We start from the raw sequence: 17,297 nt of genomic DNA on the forward strand, positions 1-17,297 counted from the left end.
GAAGCCGGCGGGGGCGCCGCGCCTGCGCAGTGGGGAAGCGTGATGTCACCACTGCAGCGCCGTGTGCAAAAGGAAGACGCGGCGTGCTGCCTCCGGAGCGTCAGTTGCGCTTCGGACTTCATCTGTCCTCGTTGTGTGCTGCGTGCGATGGACTGTGAGGCGACCGCGTCTACATCTACGGCTTCGACATTGGCAGCAGCGTCTACATCTAAGGAGGCGCACCGAATGCAATACCGGCAGAAACAACTTTAACACCTGTAGAAACAATACCCGAAAACATTTCACCCGCGGGACTAAAATGCTTTCGCATTCCTACACGTAAGCAGTCTTAAAGGTCTTCGCCGCGTTTTTTTTATAACCACACGCTTCGTGTCAAGTCAAAATAGAATATGATGTCTCAATGTTTGCGAGACAGTGTGGTAGGTATATTCAGATTGGCGGGGATTTATTTTTCCTTTGTCTCTGAAAATACTCTAGGGAGAGTTGAAGCACACCACAGAAGACATAATAAAGGCTTTCAGAGGTGCAACATTGTGTCAATTAATGAAGATTGTGGAGACTAATAGACTGTTGCGACCAGATGTATGCGTGTGTGTGTGCGTGCCAGTTTGTATGTTTTTGCGTTTGAGTGCCTATGTGTGTGGGTATGCTTGCGTGTACATCCATATGTGTGAACGTATGTGTATGCCTATGGGTATATACGCGTGAGGGAGGGCACATACATCTCAGTGTTTGTACGTATCTGCACATATTCGTGTGATAATACACGTATCTGGCTGTGCGTGCTTATGTGGTACTGTTCGTCGAAAGAGAATTCGTAGCAGGTCAACTGGTAGCAAGGCAGTTTGTCACATTTAATTTCACTTCATTTCATTTATTTAAACCTTAAATGCCCACAGGGGGCTTTACATAAAAGGGGGGGGGGGGCAAATTTAAACACTCAAGATAACACAAAAAAAAAAGACTAGGATGTTTATGAACACGTGCAAACAGGACGCTAGGTGGTGACGAGAGAGGAAATGGCAGTTCGGAAGTTATTGCAATCTGTGATGCTCACAATAGGTTCCGGGAAGTTGTTTCAATCAGTAATAGCCAATTGTAAGGGAGAAAATTTAAATAGGTTCGTCCTAGGTGTAGTCAGTTGAATGTTGAGTGAATGGTCAGTGCGGGGGGAGATGTGGGTGGCCGGAGGGCAGTATTTATCTTTTTTTAAAGGAAAATTATAATATATATTGTGCAGGTGGGTAAGACGTGATACTTTTCTTCTGTGTTTTAAAAGAGGGTTGTTTAATTTTGCTTTCATTGCGGTAACACTTGTAGGCTGATAATTGTGGAGAATGAAACGTGTAGCCCGGTTCTGTACAGCTTCCAATTTTTCTTCCAGATACCACTGAGGGGGTTCCAGACAATGGATGCATACTCGAGTTGAGGACGGATGAGAGAATTGTATGCAATGAGCTTTGTTTCTTGCGTGGTATTATAGAGATGGCGCTTTAAAAATCCCAAACTTCTGTTTGCTTTCGCAGATATGTAGTTTATATGAAGCTCCCATGATAAGTTGGGGTTAACGTTGATGCCAAGATACTTGTAGGATGTTACAGCTTCAATTGATATGGTAGCAAGTGAATAGTCAATCTGAGTAATGTTTTTTTTTTTTTGTAGTGAAGAAATCTTGTTTTGTCAACACTGATCTCCATTTGGCATTCTCGACACCATGCTTGAATTTGTGACAAGTCATTTTGCAAAAGGGTACAGTCGGTTACACTCATTATTTTTCCATAAATCACGCAGTCGTCCGCATATAATCTAATAGGAGAATTCAGAAGATCCCGCAGGTCATTTATGTAAATTAGAAACAACAATGGACCCAGCACGGTTTCCTGCGGTACCCCGGCCCAATTTAACAAGTTTTTGAGACGAACAATTGTTGCTAAAGTTGAAGCCTGGGCGAGTTGGTAGGGCATTCTTAAAAGGTTAAAACAGCGCAAAAAACGACGGACAAGGTAAAGAAGGACACGGACAGAGCAATGACTCGCAACTAAATCTTTACGGGACTCAACGGGGCAATATATACGCACAATTGAGAACAAAAAGAAGAAAATCAGCATAAAAAACACTCAAAACAAAGCACAAAAAACGAAGTATCACCTCTAAAAAGACAAACAAAGGCACGCGCTACAACCAAGCTAATCAAGTGGCCAGAAAATGAATCTCCTTCCTTGATAAGGCAACGGAAGGGCTGCTGACGCACATAACTCCCAATCTGCCTATTTCTAGGGCCTCCAAAATTTCACGTGCCAGCTGGTCCCTGTGATGTTTAACGACCTCGCACTGTTGGAACTGAGGCTGGCAGCTGCAGTCACGGCAATGTATGCCAAGGCGACCGGAAGCAGTTGAAGATACGTTGTGAGCATGTTCCCTTAGCCTGTCGTTGAGACAGCGACCTGTCTGGCCGACATAACGCCTGCCGCAAGACAGAGGGAGAGAATACACAACTCCCTCAGCGCAGGTGACGTAGCGATTGCGACGCTTCGTAGTGCAGGCTCTCGCCTCCCTATCAGAGGGATTAACGGCTCGGCACAATCTAGAAAGCTTGTCAGGAGCGGTGAACAAGACGTCCACATCACACCTGCCCGCAATACGTTTGAGGTTATGGGCCACGCCATGCATATACGGAATGACGGCGAATTTTCTTCTTTCTCGTCCTTTTCTACTGCTGAAAGGGATATCGCTCGTCTCAGGCCAAGTTTTGATTTCTTTGAGCAGTGACTCAGCAACAGCTGTCAACACGTGCGAGGGGAACCCTGCGACAGTGAGGCGTTCAGTTTGCTTATCGAAGCTAGGTTGAACTTTGTGAAAGCAAGACCTTCGCAAAGCCTGTCTTCGCGATTGCACGTTTTACAATTTTTCAATGAGCAGACTCAAAGAGCAGAAGAGGCTTGCCGGCCCGAGGTTCATTAGCCGAGCATATATGGTCCGGGCACATTGTTAATGTTAAATCTAAGAATCTTATCCATCCGGCTACAGGCACTTCATGAGTTAAAACAAGTGGCGAAAGACAGTTAGAAAAGATGCTTAAAATATGAGTCATCGATGAATGAAAGTACAAGACGTCAGTTTCCAACAGGACTAAAAAATCTTCTACATAGCGGAAAACGCTTGCAACCTTGGTACCCTCAAGGTGTTCTAGAATGATGCGATCAATGCTTGCTAAAAATAAGTCGCTAAGAACAGGGGCGATGCAAGATCTTTGAGCAGTGACTCAGCTGTTGCTGAGTCACTGCTCAAAGAAAGCAAAACGGCCTGAGACGAGCGATATCCCTTTCAGCAGTAGAAAAATTCGCCGTCATTTCGTATATGCATGGCGTAACCCATAACCTCAAACGTATTGCGGGCAGGTGTGATGTGGACGTCTTGTTCACCGCTCCTGACAAGCTTTCTAGATTGTGCCGAGCCGTTAATCCCTCTGATAGGGAGGCGAGGGCCTGCACTACGAAGCATCGCAATCGCTACGTCACCTGCGCTGAGGGAGTTGTGTATTCCCTCCCTCTGTCTTGCGGCAGGCGTTATGTCGGCCAGGCAGGTAGCTGTCTCAACGAAAGGCTGAGGGAACATGCTCACAACGTATCTTTAACTGCTTCCGGTCACATTGGCATACATTGCCGTGACTGCAGCTGCCTGCCTCAGTTCCAACAGTGCGAGGTCGTTAAATATCACCGGGACCAGCTGACACGTGAAATTTTGGAGGCCCTAGAAATAGACAGATTGGGAGTCATGTGCGTCAGCAGCCCTTCCTTTGCCTTAACAAAGAAGGAGATTCATTTTCTGGCCACTTGATTAGCTTGGTTGTAGCGCGTGCCTTTGTTTGTCTTTCTAGAGGTGATACTTCGTTTTTTGTGCTTTGTCTTGAGTGTTTTTTATGCTGATTTTCTTCTTTTTGTTCTCAATTGTGCGTATATATTGCCCCGTTGAGTCCAGTAAAGATTTAGTTGCGAGTCAGCGCTCTGTCCGTGTCCTTCTTTAGCTTGTCCGTCGTTTTTTGCGCTGTTTTAACCTTTCAAGAACAATTGTTGTCTATAACAACGTTATGTGTTCCGTTTGAAAGGAAATTTTCAATCCAGTCTATAACGGACGTTTCTACTTTAAGTGCCTTTAATTTTTAGATAAGATGGCAATGTGGGACTGTATCGAACGCTTTTTTTTAAATCAATAAAGATATCATGAGTCTCATGTTTTTTATATAGGTTATTGTGGATGTCCGTTAAAAATTCAAAAAGCTAATATTCACAGGAGTGCGACCGCCGGAAACCGTGCTGGTGTGTAAAGAGTATATTGCTTACACATAAATAATTTATTACATTAGAATAAACGACATGTTTTATCAATTTACTTACAACAGAGGTTAGAGATATGGGTCTGAAATTGGTAGGGACATCTTTTGTGCCATCTTTAAAAATCGGGACAGCCATTGCAGATTTCCAGTCAGCCGGAACAACACCATAGTCAAGAGATTTTTGAAATATGCGGGATAAGCGCACATTAGATATGTCACTTGTAATCTTTAGAAACTTTGTAGTTATAGGGTCACGACCGGGAGCGGAGTTAGGTGGTAAATTTGATATTAATTTTAAAATTCTGTGATTTGTCAGAATCATCTCATCCAATTGGGTGGTTATATAATATTCTGGGCAGTAAGAGGGTAATGGAAAAAATTCATCAGTGAACGCTTCACTAAAGAAAGTACAAAAGAGCCCACAAGACTCTGTGGTCTGTAAACTTTTTCCAGAGGCGTCAGTCAAGCTGACCGAGTTCTTTACCTGCCTTGAATTCACAGCGGACCAAAACGTTTTGGGGTCTGTTTTCAGTATATTACAAAGATCATAGTTAAAAAACATATTTTTCGCATTTTTTATTTTATATTTGCAAGTTAAATAACACTCTTTATTTTAACCATGAAATAGCAGTCTGAGACGCCTTTGCGGCACGAAAAAACCTATTAAACCTCTTCAAACGTGTTGAAAACCACGAGTTCGAAAACGACGTGTGAATGGTTACTTTCGGAATAAATTTGTCACACAACTCAAGCAGTTTACACTTAAACAAAAGCCAGTTTTCATTCAGATACCTTGAGTCAAGTTCTAAAAACCAAGCTGAAATTCGCGAAAAGTGTTTGTTAATAGCGTCGAGGTTTGCCCTAGAGTGTCTGGAAATTGTTTTTGCCCGAAGAGGTTGCTCACATGATGGAGTAAAAACTTCAACATTAATAGATATGTGATCACTTAATGGTTCCATATACACAGCATTTGCAACTAGATCGGGTTTTGAAATAAAGAAAGGTCAAGCATGGCTTCACCACGACTGGGTTTATTAACAAATTGAGAAAGCGCAAAAGAGTATATAACGTCAACGAAATCGCGAGACTGTTTTGGAAGGTTTTGCCACGATAAAAATGGTATTTTATCGGACAGAATGAACCACTTAATTTCAGGGTAGTTGAAATCACCAGAAATAACAAGTACACCATTTGGGTATAAAAGAATAAGAGACTCCAAAAAAACATGAAGTAGCGGAGCAAAATCCAGAACACTTGGGGGCTTATAACAAGCAACTACAATAATAAACATGGTAGGCGTTTTTATTCTAACCCAAACGGCTTCAAAGTTTGAAACAGTATCAGAACAATCAATGCGGTATGTCTTTTTGACTGCTACAAGCACACCACCTCCCTTTCGGCCTGCTCTGTCATTACGAAAAATAAAATGTGAGGGGTGTATGGTTAGTTCCGAGTTTGAGATATCATCTGTGAGCCAAGTTTCTGCATTTCATAATAGGGTAATTTGTCACGGTGACAGTTTGTGAGTCTATTGAAAGAACTTTGCTTTTTGTGACATTTTCCTAGTGCCGAGCATATTGCTCTAAAATAACAAAAAACCTCGGCTCAGGCCCTATTGAAACAAATGTTTGGAGACTCTTTTAACGACTGATTCGATCGCTGTTACTTTCGCAATAGACGCTGCCTGGTTTTTCAGGACTCGAACCCAATCAAGGCACGAGTCGTCCCAGTAACTCGTCGGAAGATAAGCGGCAAATAAGCAAGTTTGTCAAAAAACATTGTATTTAAAAATTATCTTTGTACCTCGATAGATACAATTACTCGTTGTGAAATGTTTCGGGCGCACGCCTCGAGGGTGTCTGTGCTGTCAGTTCCGTCGTAGCGTCAAAGTATCGCTTGAAGGCGGTTGTCCCGTGCTTTTTAAATCCTCGACACCTTGGTCGAGACGATTCCGCTCGCGCCTTGGCTCAACTTCATTTTGACCGGTGCCTGCTCTTTCTTGAGCGACTCCAGGAACATCCAGGTATTCGGTGATGCACGACTGACGTTTCTCTGCAAAATTATATTGGGGCCGTTACATATGCAACGTTTGACAAACTTGCACAAATGCCGCTGTCGTGTGATTATTAATCGGGATGACTCGTACACGATCGTGTTGGAGTCCCGGGAAATCAAACGGCGTCTATTGTGAAAGTAACAGCGATTCTACCAGCCATAAGAGACTCCAAACATTTGTGTCAATAGGTCGTCATCCGAAGTTTTTCATTTAGATTCTATATTCTCGGCGCTAAAATAGTGGCACGGAAAAACTTAGTTTCTTCAATAGTCTGAGGAACTGCCACAGCGTCAAATTGCTCTATCACGAAATGCCCTATGTCACGAACTGCCCTGCTACCAGTTGACCTGCTACGAATTGTCTTTCGAAGAACAGGTCTGTATCCCGGATAGGACGTTATTTTTGAGCACTGCACCTCCGTTTCTCTGCCCGAGCGCATGTGTGGGCACGTGTTCGTGTATTTGCTAATTTCTAACCGCTGTTCGCGTACGTGCGTGTATTTGTTTTCAAAGTAGTAGCACATGTATGTAAATTTGTTTTTAATTTATAGTACGCATTTAAGTTTGACGAGTGTACTTACGCGCTCGCTACGTGCAAATAGACGCCTCAAATTCGTAGAATTTAGCGCATCAAAATGGCGTCAATGGCCGGGAAGATTTATATTTTCATTAAATAGCGTGTTCATTCTACATATTATGCGGATTACGGTTGCACGAAACTAACAAGTAGAACTTATAAACGAAAAGTTTCGCGTCATAACTGCATGCCTAGATAATATAAAGAGTGATCGGATCATTATTCGGATATATGGACTATATATGGTAAGGCAGGACATGATAGACACATTTTTTGCCATGGAAAACCAAAAAAGATAAGATTTTAAACACGCGGCGACTAGAAATGCAAAACTAAATTTGTAAGACGTTAAAGTCTTTCATTAGTTTACGTTAAATATAAATTTAAAAAAAACTCAATCACCGAAATTTGGAGAAAAAAAATTTAAATTTCATAAATAAAAAAATAAGAGACTTGAAGACTTTTTCTTTTTATTTCGTTTGGTTCATATTTTTATTTTAAATAATTAGGCGCCGAACTGCGTTCTCGGTAATTAATTCTGAGCGCCAAGCATTTTACAAAAGAAAAGTAGTTCGGCAACTAGGGTAAACAAATAAAAAGGTGTTAAGAATATCAAAAACAAAACACTGCTTCTATTCTCCTCGGGGAAATCAGCCGATAGTTTGCATTAGTCATCGCTTTTTTATTAATGCAAACGCGTCGACGATCCCTCGCGATAACGCTCGATTCTCATTTCATCGCTCCATTTTGGTCTGGACATTTGGCGCGAGACGCAAAATATTAGCCACAGAAATTATTTATAGAGAAAGAAAAAAATATATGTCAAGAACCGAAACCATTATTTCCAGCGCTTGAGCGCCAGACCTCGAGCAAATGCCGACGCTTTATCTACACTGAAAATAAATGTTCGCGGAGCGTTGTTTTGAAGCAAGAAGCAAAAGGGAGTCCTCTGTTTATCACTGTACTTCGAGGCTTAACCAAATATAGGTTGTTTAAAGCACGATCAATTGTATAATTTCAAATCGGCCATTTAATTTGAAGCATGTAAGCGTATAATTTAGCGGTGAACAATTTTCGATGGATTTCTCGCAAACTTGTAGTGTCTGCTGTGCACTCATACACATAAGATTAATATAATATTGCCACCCATATCAGTATAATGGGGCCTGAAAATGTATTGTCGATTTCTAAGTCACTATAACATAGAAACAAATTAGTAGATAGGTTTATAAAAGCATGATTTGTTCTGAGTTTGCGTGAAGATTCAAGTTTTCACGTATCGTTTCCCAGAAACGATATTAAAATATATTTATAAAATAAACCAATTTTTTTTAGAAACAAAGCATTTGTGGCTTTCTTTAAAGTAAAAAAAATAGCATTTTTTGTATGTCAGTAGGGCTTGACGCTAATTTTTATTAATCAAATCTTCGTGGTTCGTTGTCCATCGGCAAAACCAGAGGAGCTGCATGCACTAGACTAGCGTAGGTCACATCAAATTTATTGTTACACACTGCTGGCACTAGATTGTTAAGTTTTAGTTAAAATTTCAATATATAAAATTTATATTCTTTCTCTAAAAGAAAAAAGTTTGGGAAACACGAATGAAACAAAATCACGCCTGAGTGAGGCAATACAAAACCCGGACAAATTATTTTTTTTTTCAGGCTGTCATGCACTCTACACAACAGTATTTTGTTTCATTGCTTACAATTTAATATTCACTACTCGCACCGTTATATTTAGCTCTTCTGTATTGTACGAGACTTCTACATCCAGAACATCTTCCAACGTATAATTTAGTGTCATGGCGGCGTTGCTGTTTTTACATCTTGGTGTTTCCAGTCTTGTGCACGTTACCAAAACTAATTTATTTTACAATTATAGTTCCTCCCGGTCAAGAAATATTTTATTAGGTTACTTTGATATGTTTTAAACAAATTTAGGCGATCGCTTCCTAAATACTTTATTCCTTGCGGTATGCTACTTTAGAGATAAATGCTTCCGGTTGTTTATTTTTGCAATAGTCATTTCCGGAAATGTGTTGTAGCCCCGGCGTCTGCATTACTCAGTGTGACGTTCGCATGGACGGCCTGTGAAATTATCCAAGAAGCGAAGACGAGGTTTACGTTGGCTTGAAAAGGTGATGATTTCAAAACGCATGGAAGGCGAAAGAACCGCAACAAAGAATATTCGATAACCATCTCTTTTGTTCGCTTAATTATTTTGGGGTGTTCTCAGCTCATAACAATAGGAAAGAATGAATCGCGCCGCTACCAAGATATACGAAGCGTTCGAGCCAGCACCGTGCGTACGTCCAAACAGCCCCACAATTCCCCTCGTTGCAAGGTCTCCTGAAATTTTCCGGAAGGGTCTATTCTATACTTATTTCAAGTGTTCACATACAGCTTGACCTTCGTCTATCGAAAAATTGTTCACACCGCAGACACCAACACGACTTCAAAACATCAGATTAAAATATTTTCTCGAAATAAATAACGTCGCAGGAGAGTTCAAGAATATTAAACGTTGGTTTCAAACGAGTACTGCGTTACTGAAATGTGAATATAGCGATATGATCGTGATTTACCTAATTGGTTATGTACTTTGAAGCACCCGATTTAGAAAAGTGTGGAATTAACTAATTAACGGATTTGTGTAAAATAATATATTTCCCGGGTTATTATTCCGACAAGCATAGCTCAAATTCATAAATCCACGTACTCTTCTATATATGCAATAATATTTTCGAAGGAAAAAGTTGCGATATAAAAGAAAATACTTTTTTAAGACGTTCAGACAGCGTTAGTCGATATAATATGCTATATGCAATTCGAAACAGCCGACACAGACGCAAGTACTTCAGTGTCAGTGAATATATATACATATATATATATATATCAAAAAGGATTGCCCTTAAAAGCTGCGTCACGAGCGACAGAATGACGCGATGCGAAGTGTTTCCGGGCCTGTCAGGCCCTTCTTCAGTCAATCACAATTTTTTATCCCGGTTTATATATATATATATATATACAATACATTAAATGATTAAGTAATAGCATACAAAGTACTAAAAATACATTAGGGACGAAAGTGAAATGGCGTAAATTATTCCCAAGGTTAGTAAAGACTCCAATTCCAAGATACCAAATCGCTAAAACCACAAGAAATAAAAAAAAAAACGTTTGAAACAAACATAAAAAAGATGACATTTTTTGAATTTGATAACCTCCGTCTTAGAATTATTTCAAGAAAAAAAATGGTTGACCTAACTTTAAACTCAAGGCGTTTACAGCAAGCGTAAGAACGAAAAGCAGCGATTGTGAACACCTACTGCACATAGGTCTACATTACTTCACATGCATTTTTTGGCAGCTGTCAGTCTGAACGTTGGTGAGTTTCATACGTGCCTTTTTCACTCGGCAAGGTGGCAAGTTTGCGCCTATAACTTTTCATTGTACACTGGACTCTTAGTTTTATAGCTGAGTGGTCTCCATGTTGTTCCAAGAAGCTAAAACCAACAGTGGACCAAGGTTATTCTCAAATATTGCCCATTTGATGCGGAAAAAAATAAAACAAACACGCAATTAGAAATTCAGACGATTAAGATATCTACTGTTAACAAACTACATCCCTTCGAGCGTGAACTACGTGTATGGATTAGTTTTAGTAAAATATTACTCAAGATTTATTTTGTTCAGTGTTTCGGCCATATACTGTACTTAATCGTTTGTTCTCGGTCATATAACATGAACAACAAGGCTTGAGGATGAATAAAAATTGTCACTACTGACAAATCAACCCTTTTTAAAGACATGATATTACAAAATGACCTTCCGATGTAGCTATGTGCACTGACGAGCGTGCACATACCATCGTACACTCTACCATAATTATTGGTGAGTTCCGTGTCTTCAAAATATTCTCTTTTCTTTATAAATATTTTACATCTTTTACGCAATACGCAAGATGTATGACAATGTTACCGGACTATGTCCCATTTAGTTGTAACTAAAGATATTTTTAATGGAATGTTGAAATTAAAGAAAGCGCAGTCAAGAAGCTACTGATAAGAAAAATTAAGAATTTCATAATAATAAAGAAGCTACGGCGGAACAGCCGCAATGAAATGATGCATGTTATTGAATGCTTCTCAGAGCTAATAAGTTATAAGACTTCTTCAGCGAATAGGGTCAGTTTCGGGCAACGGTGTGTTATCATATTTAGCAGTGAAAGCGAGGCTAGATGTCTAAATACTGTATGACAGTTCGAGACATGTAAAAGGCTGTTTTACACATGCATAGGCCGGCAGCAGGCGGAGCGTGAGACGACACATAATTAAACAATCGTTTCGCTTCAGAAACTGATCTCAGTTGAAGGTGTTCCGCTGGTTCCTTTTACATGGTAGGTTTCCTAAGACTCCATCTTCACTCGCAGCTCCCTCTTTGCACTAGAGCTCGCTTCTTCTATTGTGTCGTGGACAGCAGGGAGGGCTAACTCGCTACTTGGTTCTATATGTTTTTTCTTTTCTTTTTTTTCTCTTTTTTTGTAAGAATGGGAGACGGTGGTGCTCTCGTGATGCGGGTAGCTTCAATCGCAAGCTCGCAATTTTCTGTCGGGATAGATCTGCTCGAAAACAGATCAGATCGTTTATCTTGTATTTTTTTTGTTGTTGTTGTTGTTTACTGGAGTGATAGCAATCAAGTTAAGCACGTGGCCTCAGTCCAGAATGTGGGTACGATTATTATGAAAGAAGAAGGACGAATAAGGTCTTGATTTGTTTACTATTCGAGATACTCACATGTCATTGGGAAATGACCTTCGTTTGGCTTTTGTGATTATGCGCTTCTTCTGATATTATTTAATAATTATGTTTTATTTTGTTGCTATGTTACTTGTTAACGCGAGCGTTTCATAAAATAGGTTTATAATTTTATTAGGTTATTAAACAATGTTTAGCTATATTCATCAACTTTTCGGCTTTCGGGAATTAGTTGCACGTGGGAGTTCTTGCCCGTGTAACAATTTTTTTATACCTCCTTGGTGGCTCCGAGGCGAGAGCGTCGGCCTACGGATTCCCATGTGGCGGGTTCGAATCCCGGCCGAGGTGCCCGCAATCTGACGGAGGCTTATTGCGGAGAAGACGCCGTGTAACCGAGCTTTCGGTTGCACGTCAAAAGATCCCCAGGTGGTCGAAATTAATCCTCAGTCCTCCGCTGGGGCGTGCCAGATGCCCGCCGTTGGTTTGGCTCGTAAACCCCCAAATTTTAACAACTCTTTTATGCTTAGTTTTAGAAGTTGGCTTTTGATGTAGTTCCAACCTTCTTATAACTTTTTGTGATTTTATTTTTTTCAAGCTAAAGTGAACACTTACGTTTCAGCGAAGGAAATTAAAGTATTTGATATTATATTTTAGTATAATACTATTAATATTACAACTACGAAGTATCTATCCCCAGGCAAGAATACATGATCACTCTCTGTCATTCGTCTGCGTTTATTGTTAAAATAAATCATGGCCTATTCAACTGAAAACACTTTAATATAATAAAAGCGACAAAAAGAGCAATGTCGTTTCTGTTTGTAGGTTAATTTAAGGCTTTTAGACATATTTCCTCGGTTTGAATTATCGCAACCGGCTTATCTTTTTTTATTTTCCGTTTCGGAACAACACCAGACGCTGCAAAGTCCTCTTTTTAGCAGAAACACGTACAATATTTTTTTTTTTTTTTTGCGTCAGACGGGGGAAGTGTTAAGATCGCGCGGGCGACAACGGTGCCACGATTCAACCTACGGAGCCGAGTATCAACTGTAAGTTCGCAGCAGTGCTATCCTGCGTTCCTACAGGGGGAAGGAGAGTGTGCTGTGGATGGAACAGAGTATCTCCCGACCGAGAAGTGCAGTTGTAGCGCTGCTGTCGGCGTAGAGATGATACTTTGCTCTGTGGGCTAACCGCGGTACCGAACTCGTTCACTAGACAAAACAAACAATCGTCCTTTTTTTTTCTTTTTATATATACTATTTACTGACAAGCTGAGTACGGTTGAGAAGGAGCTTCAGTTTTCCCACCTTCGGCGCGATCTTGCCTCTGGTGCCTCGTGCACCTGGAGCGCGCGTGAGCAGCCAAAGCACGGCGGGAAGCGCGGAGCGCTCGCAGGAATTTAACCGTTCATAAGACTCCCTTGGTGCGTGTGTGTGTGTATGTTTATACAGCCTGAACTTAGTCTGCCTGAACGGTCGAATTGTCTCTCAGCTGTAGATGAACAACTTAGCCAGTGCGGTACAACCGCTAGCCTGGGGTCTTTAACGTGCACCACGCTGTAGTGATACACGACCACACGCCAGTACGATGCTCATACAAATCAAAACGGGCAAGGGTGGGGATTGAACACAGGACCCCTAGGTCTTGCAGCGCGAGCTTTCACTCCACGTGCTCCGGACTGCTGTGCGCTAGCCTCCTCGGCCACCGATCTCCCGAAGACTCCCTCAGCACTTCTTGTCCTTTCAGTGAATGTAGACGACCATAGCACGTTGAGGAGCCCGCACGTCGCAGGAAGCTATTAATTCATTATCAAGAAAACATTGGCAAAAAGAAACACAAATAAAGTGGCTCGCCGACAGCGCCTCGTATGATAATCGTTTTGATTTTCATTCGTGTAGTATATTTATAAAATTAGGTAAATAAAAAGTGAGTAAGAGACAAAAGGAGACAAAGGCCACGTAGTGAAGTTGTAATTTAAATTTAGTTGGTGATTTGACGTGGAATTTCTGCGCGCTCTTTTACCATGTCAAAGGCCCGCTCGATTATTCTGGTAACAGATAACCTTTTCCATGACGGGATCGAACGTAGAGGCTGCTCAAGTTACATTGAAAAAGACGAATTGAAAATAAGGGGCATAAAAGCTTTAAAAAAAATTAGTAACGAAAATAGATATAAGATGAGATACCTACGGTGAATTGCGTTATCTCTTCTTTATTTTACTGCCTTCTTCTTCTAAGAAAAAAGTAATAAAAGCGACGAAGCTACGACTTGGGACCCCCTGGAATCGAGAGAAATATAACGAGGTCCTTTTTGGCTTCAAGCAAAAACAATAAAGAAAAATTATTTGCTTGCTTTTAAAAATAAAATTGGAAAAAGCCTTCTTTTGAAGTCGAAAAGGGAGGAAGAAAAGCGACAGAGTCTTTCAAGGATTTCGAGCTTTCTCAGCTGAAAAGATTATGAAGTTACTTACGGCATGTAGCAGGTAGGGAGCCTACAAGCGTATTCTCTCAGAAGAATAACCCGGACATCGTTTTGTCTAGGTGTGAACTTTTGTTCTTATAAGCAGGCAAATTAAGAGTAATATATTATATATATATATATATATATATATATATAAATAAATTTCCGACAAATTCTGTAAAAAAAATAGGTGCACATCTCCAACTAAAAAGAAAGAAAAAAATTGACTTCAGACTAGAGAAGCCTGGGGGTATGAAAATTATTGAATGGTCTGCTCAGCCATCTCTATTCAAACCTCTCGCAACTTGATAAGGAACAAATAATGACGACTTATTGCGTAAAAGCAGCGTAAGTAAAAAGAAAAGTAAACATGGAGACCATTCTTGAATTTGCGTAATTAGCATTGCTAATGAATGTAAATCGAAACACGCCCGGATTTTTCGCTCCACACGCCTGGGCCGGACTTCCCGAAGCGCGAAAACGCAGAGTGAGCAATTTCTTGCCTTGATTCATGAGAGCGTCGCATTTCAGCGCCGCCTCCTGCTCCTCTTCCTTTTCTCTTCCGCCATTTCTTCCCAAACCGTCCTCTAGTGTGCTTCCAAGAGGAAGTGATAAATTATCTTACCGGGGTTGAAAGATTGTTTCAACTTTGGGTCTATTTACAAGCAGGCTCTTTGGTTTTCCCTTTATTTTGTACCGGCATTATTGCTTTGTTGAAAAATGCAGGATGCAGAGGCAACGCTGGACTTGGAGCTAAGAAAGAATAAACAAATAATTAAGCGCCGTTGGGGGGCGGGGGGGTACTTTTCTTCCTTTTGCAAGCGAACAGCGTTTGAACTGCTTAACATGTAGTCAGGTAGTCAGTGACACAGTGAAAAAGGCGGGGGTGCTATTCTGGTCGCAATAGGGTATTAATCGAGTTGTGACGTATCGAAGAAGAAGGGGCGGAGCCTAGATCCCGAACGCTTCTTCTCTCCCAGCTATTAAGTTGGCAATCCCGGCCTCACGCGAGACAAAGAAAACCCATGCCAGAATGATGTGACTTTCTACATAGGGCGCGGATGTCCCGCCGCGCAGCGCTAAAATCCCTACTTTTTTTTTTTCCTCTGCCGCTTTTCTGGGCGTCAGAGGGAGCGAATAATAAAGAAGACAAAATCCTTGGCTAACAAAATTCGATTAGAAAATTACTTCATTAATTTTAGAAATAATTTGCCGTTTTTCTTAATTTGCGTAAAATATAACTTGGCGAGAAGTGTTCTGTTTCTACTTATTTATTTCGGTGCTTCGAGTCAAATAAGGCTGAAATCATGGTTGAAAGAGCCAATGTTGTTAGCGTCGGGTGCATTTTCCTCTGCGTATAGTGGCACTTTTGATGGTATTTTGGGAACCTAGAAGAAAGACTGAGTAAACGCGTGGCACAACATCATTAAGCGACGACACCGACGACAGAAACTACCTCATCGACACCATATAACTCTCTGAAACAAGAACAACCGCGCTACGTCAGTACAACCTGCGCTTCAAACATCGATGTCTTGGGGGTGGTAGCTGTCCGCATCGAGTGGACTCAATCTTTGGAGACGGCTGCCTTCACCAAAGTGAGCCACTGCTCTGTGCACTCCCTGAATGGCGCACATCGTCACGACGGCTAGCTTTTGCCAGTTGAGGCTGCTGCTTGAGCTGTCACCACCGAGACTTGAACAGCCTACCAAGGCAATAACCGCAAGAATATTTCGCCCAACTTCTCTATACCCGTTGCATAATCACTTTCATTATAGACGCGACACCGTGGGGCGGATCTCCTGAGTCAATGTATCCCTGTTGCTATCCCAGTAAAAGTGCAGATGGGAGTGTGAAAGCAGAAAGCATTAAGGGAATTAGGTGCACCTCTATGCATTGAAAGAAAACTTCAACGTACACGACAGGGGTGGTCAGGTGCTAGGGCGACGTGTGTTTTACATTCTGGACTTCATTGATGTGGTAGTGCGGTACATGCCTGATCATTACGAATAATGAAATAGGGTGTATATCAGCAATCAGATAGCTTATTGTGTCGTCTCGTCGTTTCGGGGATCCCGACCACGATGAGGGGATGTAAACAAAAATGTCACTCGAGTAAAGGTAGACCACAAACAGCCGACCTTTCTCCGTGCTCGTAGAAGCGATTGATGCAGGTTGAAGGTCTCAGTTAGCTCCATCGAGACCAAATTGTTTTCTCACTAATATACGACAAACCTATTTTTACAGTAGGCATTAAATGCTATTGTAAAAATAAAGTCACTAGGCTTGATTTATTTACATGCAGAAAGAACATATCACAAAAAAATGTTTGTTCATGCAGAAAACGTTTTATGACATGCAACTACAATGTCTTGTTGCTCAGCTCGCCTGACACGACAAGCTAAGCCTAAACCTTCATTCTCAAACCCCCCGCGGACCGCCATTTGAGAGCCATGGGCGAGAGCATGGGCCTAATAAACGTTTGAAGTTACCGTGGTTATAAAAATTAGCAAACATACAAACAAACCATTTCCCCCACTAGATATCGCGTGCTCCCATTGGCTACACCACGAGTACGGATGTAGGCTTGTTGCCATTGAAACATTGAATTGTTGCCATAGAAACATTCTAGAAACTAGAACACCTCGGTTGGTCGCTAAACAGTTACTATTCGCCTTAGGCCCGTGACGACAAAATGACGCATGATCTAGCCTAATCTCGATTATTTGGGACGCGAAATCACGACAACCTTACCCTTGGAAAGTTTTGAAACACGAACAAAAAAGACGGCGGCGTCCTGGTTCTACTAGGCTACTAAGCGGTGAGACTTGAGCGACGTTGGCTGGACCCACGAGCACGACCACGCGGCTGGCACATTAACGTATTTTTCGCTACTGGACTACTTCTTTCGGTGACGGCAACGGCTGCTCAAGTGCACAGTGAGGTGACAATAAAAATCGATTGTGTTATCCTTGGAAAGATGAGAAACTCGGCTCCTACTTTTGGCTGAAATGGAAGTGATGGTGTTTTTCGTCGCTGATTGATTTGTAACAGCAAGAACGCTGTTGACGACGTTAGTCACAGCTGGTCGTTGCGCAAGCCAGAAAGGAGGT

At 41.4% G+C, this 17,297-nt stretch overlaps 1 pseudogene; it reads right to left on the bottom strand.

Annotated features, from left to right (window-relative positions):
- Positions 1-17,297, bottom strand: part of LOC120838122 — a 105,411-nt pseudogene that overhangs the window by 11,776 nt on the left and 76,338 nt on the right.

The sequence above is a fragment of the Ixodes scapularis genome, unplaced genomic scaffold (genome assembly GCF_016920785.2).
Source record: "Ixodes scapularis isolate PalLabHiFi unplaced genomic scaffold, ASM1692078v2 PGA_scaffold0__279_contigs__length_252992795, whole genome shotgun sequence".
Classification (NCBI taxonomy): domain Eukaryota; kingdom Metazoa; phylum Arthropoda; class Arachnida; order Ixodida; family Ixodidae; genus Ixodes; species Ixodes scapularis.